The sequence below is a fragment of the Olea europaea genome, unplaced genomic scaffold (assembly GCF_002742605.1).
Source record: "Olea europaea var. sylvestris unplaced genomic scaffold, O_europaea_v1 scaffold682, whole genome shotgun sequence".
In the NCBI taxonomy this organism is placed as follows: Eukaryota; Viridiplantae; Streptophyta; class Magnoliopsida; order Lamiales; family Oleaceae; genus Olea; species Olea europaea.
Genome location: NW_019265206.1, coordinates 322,394 through 331,102, shown reverse-complemented (window position 1 = coordinate 331,102; position 8,709 = coordinate 322,394). Strand labels below are relative to the sequence as shown.

Genomic DNA, 8,709 nt, shown 5'->3' with positions numbered 1-8,709 from the left:
TAAAAGTTATTTCCCAATCAGAATATATTAAAATTGAGTTTGACTCATTTGTAGGTCTGAAGTTATAAAATTCAATAATTAATGTTTCACAGCCTTCAAAAGATTTGAGTAATAGGTAAGTTGAGTTCCACGTGATGTACGTCAGTTATAAAATTTTTGCGTTCCATAGAAAATTGAGCACAATATTCTGTAAAAGATTATTTTGTACTATGTGATATAGTAATATATGTTAATACATCTCTAATTCTTTCAATTTGTTCGTTAATATGTTTCCATCTTTTACAGTTAAACCATATATATGACATACACAACAAATATGAAATAAAAACCAAAGAAATCTAGATTAAGAACCCTATATAGTTTGTCAATTATAGGTTTATTAACACCTGCACAATCAAATTTAAAACTATGAATTTTATATTCATAACGATATTCTTCTATAATTACATAATAACATTAAATATATTATTAACATTGTAAGGGGACTCAATTATTTTAAAAATTATTATTCTTTTATGCATTATCCAAAGTGGGTCTATATAGTGAGCATTTGGAGCTATATAACTTTTATTTATTTATTCCTTCCCTTAAATCCAATGTAAAATATATAACATCACCATATTTTTGTAAATCATGTATTAACTTTTATATGTGTCTTACAAACTAATCAATGTAATCAGAAAAAAGAGTATGTTTACCTACCCCAACTTTCCTTGGTTGAAAATATTCTTGCACGAACTTTTGAAATGTTTATTGTCCACCATGTTTAAAGGTAACTCAGCACCAACAATGAACTTGATTATTCCTTCACAGTAATTTTCTTTCGAGTAGATTCATGTGGTTAGTGAAGCAGAATTAGTATTGGGAGAAGGAGTACCAAATTGAAGTTGTGTTTGTGTTTGGCCAATAAGTACATATTTGGTCAAGCATTTCTTGTAGTGACAGTTCAGGTGACTAGTTTTGATTCCCTTTTGCTATGTCAATTATATTTTACAACGTTTACAAGCTGCTTTAAATTCTTGGACTCTGTGGATTGTATGACCTGTTGAAACCAATTTTTGAAGTGTTCCTAATACTTTGCAGTTTGTTTAAATTTTCGATTCCCTCTTGCTTCAAGTATTTCGAGTTCCGCTTCTTCATCAATATCATACATATCAATTGGATGGCTATTCCCCATGTACATCGCTGATGTCCAAATCATTGTGGAATTGAAATTGTGGCGTCAATGGTGAGTTGTCACTAAACAAACACTGAACATAAATATTGGGTTCTGTTTGTATAAAATAAAATTGAAATGTATAAATATAAATAAAAGTATAGAATATAATAGATGAATTATAAAATTGAGATGAAGTGAGAAAATATGAGGAATGAGAAATACAATAGATGAATTGAATAGAATGATAATTGAATAATGAAATAAGGAATTGAATTGAGAACGAGTAATTTAAACTATAAAATGTAGAATATAATTGTAGATAATTGGTGTGAAAAATGGGTTGAAATGGGCAGTATTTTTAAAGTTTAAAAAATAATAATAAATAAATAGATAAGCACCAGCTAAGTTTTAATTTGGCTTTTGAGATTAAGAACCTAGTTTCTTCATTTGATTTTTGATAACCCTTTTAGTTTCTAGAATGATATATGATCATTTGATTTTATTTTATTTTCTAAACCCTGCATATTTCATATTTTGGCTTTGTATTGAATGTTGCTAACATAATTGATTTTGCACGTATATATTGTCTATTGCCATCACCTCCCTCTCTCTCTCTCTCTCTCTCTCTCTCTCTCTCTCTCTCTCTCTCTCTCTCTCTCTCTCTCTCTCTCTCTCTCTCTCTCTCTCGGCATAGTCTAAATTGAATGAAGTCCTTCACAACTCATGGTCTTCACTTTTCTTCTTCTCTCCATTCTAGTATTACAAGAGCATTAATTTAAGTAGATAAAGACATTATTTCATCATTAGAAATTTAGCCAAACAAGACCCATATGGAACAAAACTGCTTTGTTTCAATAATAGGTTCCCCTTTAGTTCTTATAATTCTTTGCCGTTTTATTTATAATTAGGAATTTAATAACAACAATAATAAATAAATTTAAATTATTAGAACAATGGTCTAGATTGGAGTGATGTCCAATTTATTCTTGAAGTTTATAAATAAATGATAATGGACTAGTATTTTTGATACGTTAACTTCGTAAACGGCTAGGAGCGTCTTTACTTGCCGTTCAAATTTAAATTTCAATCAATTTTTAGTAAACCTTCCTTTGTTTTCATGCATACATTACATTGTTAAATGTACAAATGTGTTACCTAAATTTGTTATTACGTGAATATGATATTTGATTATTATGTTTTATGTCATTGGCGCTTCTCATGACATATTCATACACGCCAATACATCTGTAAATATACATAAAGTTTTAAGAAATAAAATTTTTTCAAATGTCAATGAGTTGATAAATATTATTAAAAAAATATGTATCCTGAATGTATTTTTTAAGAAGTGTATGCATCTAACCAATGTTAAATGTTTAATGTTAATGTTAACCACTTTGCGATACTATCTGTAGAATGAATTGAGTTCCAAATAATAATTGTCCGTTGCATTTTGATGGGTTACGCGATACACAAAAATAAGCTCACATTATTAATATTTAAAAAAAATTAAATGAAAGAAAATGGGATGCATATTGAAAAAAGTTATTTATTTTAAAATTAAGCATATACATATCAAAAGCATGCATCATATGCATGAAATTTGTTTACCAGGCGTTAGTTCATTCCATATTATCTCTTCTCATTTTTCAAATTATGAAGGCCGAGATGAATACTTGTGGTGCAACAGACTTAATACTATCACATTTAGATATTGAATTCGTTTTGAAAATAAAGTTTGTGTTTAATTTAATTATCTTATATTTTTATTAAGTCCTTCTTTGATAGGAGTTAAAAAAAAAAGAGAGTAGATTTTGATAAAAAAATTTTGAAATGTGTGATTGAAAAGTTGGTGGGACCCATAAAATATATTGTTAAAATTGATTGTTCAACTTTGATTTAGACTAAAATCTAATTTAGCCCTCATTTGATTCTCATTCTTATATGAATGAGAATGAAAAATATAGTTATTACATGACCCACACAAGATAGAAAAAGTCAAATATGGTGACTTGATGTGATGAATAATGGTCATTTTTTCATTTTTGTGGCCAAAAAATGTGAAACAAACGTGGCCTTAAATAAGTACAAAACGGGGTACAAATTATCTTCATAAATGAAGTCATTGATATTTATTATGTTAAAGAAAAATCTAATCATTTTTCGCATTTATGATTTTAAGAGAAAATTAAATAATAATACTTCTCAATTTAGATATTTAGATTTGGGGATGTTAGTTTGAGCATTTTGGAAAAATGATTTTTTTTTATTTATTTTTTGTCGGATGAAAAAGTAGGAAAATATTTTGAATTATTTTACTAGGAGAATATGTGGTTGAAATTGAGTTCAGAAAAAAAAAATGATTTTTCAGAGATCGAGACTCGATCGGGGCATAATCTTAAAAGAGATCCTTTGTACTATCTTGACATAATCAATCTAAATGGAATTTCATGTAGACATAAATGCTGAGGATGTTTGGTGGAGATTAAAATTAAATTTTTTAGTAGATTGTGATAGAAATTTTTGAAATGTGTGGTTGAAAAGTTGTGGGGTTCCATAAAAGATGTGATTAATATTGATTATTTGACATTGACTTAAATTAAAATCATATTTTAATCTGAACCAAAAAAGCGGAAAATGGAGCCTTCCCATCACCACCCTTGAAAAGATGGCTAAAATGTGATATATGAAGTTGAGGCAAAGGTCAATTACACAGTCGAGCAAGGCGGACAGGTTCTCCCTTATTCAGTTCAAGGGTTAGAACTTGGAAAGCTCGCAAAACACACGAGCAGCAACTGGCGATGCATGATTCTTACATTATTCCTGTCATTCTGAAGGATTACTTGTACCTCTTGCCAGACTATCAAGTTGAAAATCTTCCTATGAAAGAACACAGAAAAATCTGTACTACAGCAACCAGAAGAAACAAATCAAAATCAGCAATAAAATGAAAAACAGGGCAAAAAGAAACTTCTTGGAGGAGGAAGTTCTATATTTTGTTACATTAAAGTGGAGAATAATAACTGAAATAAAAGGGAAAAGTTATCAGATTTTGGCTGCACGAGAACCGTACTTTTCACCTGTTCAAAAGTATAATCGTTTTAGTTTTTACATAAAACATGGAGAAAAATCTAAAAGCTGAATTTTTAGAGAAAAGCTTCGACTCCTTCACAAGTAGACAGAGTATCAAATGTTGCACCCCTGATGGATAGTATTCTCAAAGCCAGAAACCTACAAGATCTTCCATGGGGGAAACTTTATTTTCTACAGACTCAAGGGTGGAAGTCATGGAGTGCCTGGGAATTGGAATGATATCTGCAATCAAGCTCAATATGACAAAGAAACAAACATTAAGCTCACGAATGTCAAGCTTGATCTCCAAGAAGAAATTTAATAAACATTGGGCCAGGAGAGGTGTTAACAACTTAAAAATTACAATAGCAAAACAACAGAGATAACTGCCTATATTGCATGGTAACTAGGAGCCACGAAACACCATGGGATTCCAGGAAGCTAAACTTCATGAAACTGGGAGAGAATGACCGACGACTCAGTAGTTGAAAAATTTTCTGCTGCTCTTGGCTGTAAAAAGTACGATTTTGGTGGGATTTGAAGAGATTACATGTTCCCTTCCAACATTTCTATAACCTTGCTCATTGATGGTCTAGTTGTAGGATCAAATTGTAAGCACCATAAGCCAACTATTACCATTTTCCTTTTCGAAACTTCATCTTCATTTACAACTTGGTTAAAATCAAGTTCAAAATTCTATTCGAGGTGCTCATAGATCCAATCTGAAAAATATTTTTCACTTGAATGATCAACTTTGACATCAGCATTTTTCGCCTCTCCAACACTTTCCAAAATCATTGTATCATAGCTATAGACATCTGACTTGTAAGAAATGACTCCAACATTCCTATAAACTATTTCTGGAGCAATATATCGTATTGTTCCTCTAGCCCCTAGCATTGACACTATACTGGACCTATTGGGGCAAAGTTTAGAAAAACCGAAATCCAATATCTTAGGGTTCAAGTCTTCATCTAGAAGAATGTTACGAGGCTTTGATGTCGAAATGCAAAATCCGTGTATTACATCCATGGTGCAAGTATTCTATTCCCTTAGCAATACCAATAGCAATTTGAAACAAATTTTCCCATCCTAACTGATGTTTTGCTACGGAGGTATTGCTGCATATGAATTTCTCAAGAGATCCATTGGGCATGAACTCGTAAACGAGAGCTCTTTTGGAACCGTCAAAGCAAAATCCCAGGAGAGTGACATCGGTAACATGGGAAGTTCTACTGATACTTGCTACCTCATTGATAAATTTTTCTCTATTGCCTTTCGATTCTTTCAAAATCTTTACTGCTACAAGACGGTCATCGGGTAACTTTCCTCTATACACATTAGCAAAAACGCCTTTCCCTAAGTTGTCATTGAATGATTTAGTCATTTTCCTAAGATCAGAATAGTTGTATCTTCTTGGTGTAAGGATTTCATTGTTTTTAGGAAGAGTTCAATGTCCTTGTGGTTTTGAGTTTTTCCCTTCAAATTCAGCATGTACTTCCTCCCATTGAAAGTGAACAAGATTATGGAGATGAGGACTTTCGCAGCAGCTGAAACACCTGAGATGAAAAAAGACAACTATTTTTATAAATCAAAAAACAAAAGAAATGTCACTGAAATTTGGAAGAGTTACCTGCAAGGAAAATCAGTTTCAATTTAATCCTTGCAGCAGCTGAAGTCAAAACACATGTTAGATTGAGCGAACTTATAAATGATATAGATTTTGTTTTTCTCACAGGTAGAGTCAAGATTTTCTGTCAAATTTCCTCTTGTACTTGTATCAAAAGAAAACCACTACTATCTAATTCAACAAATTTGTTCTCTGTAAATGATTTAGATTCTAATTAAATTTGAGACCACTTGACCTCTATAATTACAATGCTAAAAGACAAACTTTCACAAAGGGATAACCTCTATAGTGATTGTAATGCAACACACTACAGTAAAACCTATGAAGTAATACTCTGGGTACTAAGAAAAATTATTATTTGAACAGTTGTTTATTTTTTTTAAATTAATGAATAATATTAATTTATCAATAAATGAAATTTATTAATTTAATAAGTGCGTTGTATTTTTGCTACTTGTACACTACAAAGCTATATCTATGACTTATAGGTTAAAAAATAATGGATCTTGTCAACAGTTTATATGTCCGTACATTCATAAACAAGAAGCTATTGCAAATTACTTTTGCATAACTAGACTTGGTCAAATAAAGATATTGTCCGTGAACCACAAGTTGATGAATATGAAAACATCCATAAATTATCATAATAAGGTGATGGAATCATGTAAAGGGACATTCAATTATCATGATCCAAATAGTAGTTGCGTCCTATGAACTGGATTTTATTTATTTTATTTTTTGATTGAGTCTTTCAGATAGTCGTAATATTGAATAATTACTTTCCACAAAATGAGGAAAAAAATTACCAAATTTGGTGTATACATTACAAACAAATTAAGGACAGAGTTGAATTCAATTTGAAACAAAGAAAAAAAGGCATATAACTATATTGGGAAAGAGCTGAATTGACAAAATAAAATTGTCATACAAAAAGTTTCTTAATTTAATAATTTTTTAACTCAATATTCAATAATATAATCCATAATGAAAAGATCACGTTCAAGGGCCGATGGTACCTTTATCACCAGACACATTCCATTTTAGATGACAATCAGCGCCTAACCGTTGGAACAAGTCCAATGAATCTGAGTTATCTTGTAAATTGCCTGGCAAGTGAAGAACTGAACAGTCGTTGGAGGGCGGAAGACTTTCATTTGACTTGGGGTAGTATATATCGAAGAGCTTGCAACCAGTGTAATTTCTATAAATTTCTTGGAAATTAGGTATCTCATTGTCGTAGTTTCTTTCTTTGGTGCATTTGAATAGAGTGATATTGGGGAAGAAAGAAACCAAAATATAAGGAGAGATTGGCATAGGGAGATGAAAAAGCAAACGGCACATTTCCTCATAATTTTTACTATATAAAACACGTTGAAGAAATTGATTTCGAATAAATAATTCATTGCGAGATAACTTTTTCAGAATCTCACAGGATGGTGAAAACCAATCATTATCGAGGACCAGGTGAATTATTGGATTCGGCTGAGCACTTCAGTTAACCGTGAACAATCCACATCCCGAAGAATTGGCCAGAGGAAACTCCAAATTGCCAAGATTTCCACACTGGAACTGCTTTGGGCATTGAGAATCAACCAAGTGAAGGATACATAGATGAAACAAAGAGACATAAACAACTGAACTGGAAGCAGCCCTACGTGAGAAAACCATGCCAGCCTAACTCAACAACAAACAGAAGAAAGAAGAAGAATAGAGAAATCAGATTCTGGTGCGGTTGTCTAAATTCAATTAATTTATTTACTCGCAACGAAAGTCAGGGTGAAAGTGAACACGGCAGTTGACTTGGATTTTTTCTCCCCATGAAGACTCGTGAAAACGAAAAGAATTAAGTTGAGCACTAGTCAGCCTAAACAAATAACACTGATGAGTGAAATTCGTATCCAAGAATTTTTATTTTTTTTATTTTTATAATTTTTAAGCTGCGAATCAGAAACAACTTCAAGGCCCCGACTCTTCATGTCGTTCCCAATTGTTGTGGAAAATGAAAGGATAGTTACTTCAATGGATTTTACAAAAAATTATCATGCAAAAATAATCAAAATTAATGAAACAATTGATTTTTTTTTTTTTAAAGAAATGAAGAGTTAGATATCTCTTTTAAGACGTACGTTTGATGCATATTTAACTATTTTCATTATTCGTTTAGATCATTCAATATGGCCGTGACGTAGTTTACTAAACAAGCTTCTAGATGACGTAGGTGATTTGTGGATTAGGATAATATACGATTATCGATGAATTTTAAAAGTTAGCATATTATCGAAATTCTCAAAATATCTATCCGGAACAGTCTACTTTGATGCATTGTAACTTTTGTTACGATTGATCGTTTGCACGCCATTAACGAAATAAAAACAAGGCCAAGAGCATTTGGAAATGGTATTAAAAATGCAATGTTTCGACTTTATTTGACATCCCATAATAAGTACGTAAAAGTGGGCCATAAAAAGTCAAAACAACTATTTCGTGGAAAAAAACCAATCATTTGACCTTTCCATGCATTCTATTTTAAATAATCGACTTTTGAATTATGCTTCAAGAGTCAACTTCACACTTTATAATTAAATGTACGTGATCAAAATATTCCACTTTTCAATGCTACATATATTGACCTAATAAGTAGTATATACAAATAAAATTGAGGAAAATAATATAATACTTTGAAGGGAAGCTAGAGAAAATAAAATATATGAAAAAATAATAAATAAATATTAAGAGAAGTAAATTAAGTATTAAAGATAAAAAGCATGTTAAAGTATTTTCAATTTTTTAATCTCAAAATTTATATATGATCTCTAAATTGTAAAATATAATCTTTAAATTCATTGGA

The 8,709-nt window shown here is 30.9% G+C and overlaps 1 pseudogene; it reads right to left on the bottom strand.

The window, feature by feature from the left end:
• Positions 1–4,165: 4,165 nt before the first annotated feature.
• Positions 4,166–7,246, bottom strand: LOC111390463 (annotated as a pseudogene).
• Between the last annotated feature and the right edge of the window lie 1,463 nt (positions 7,247–8,709).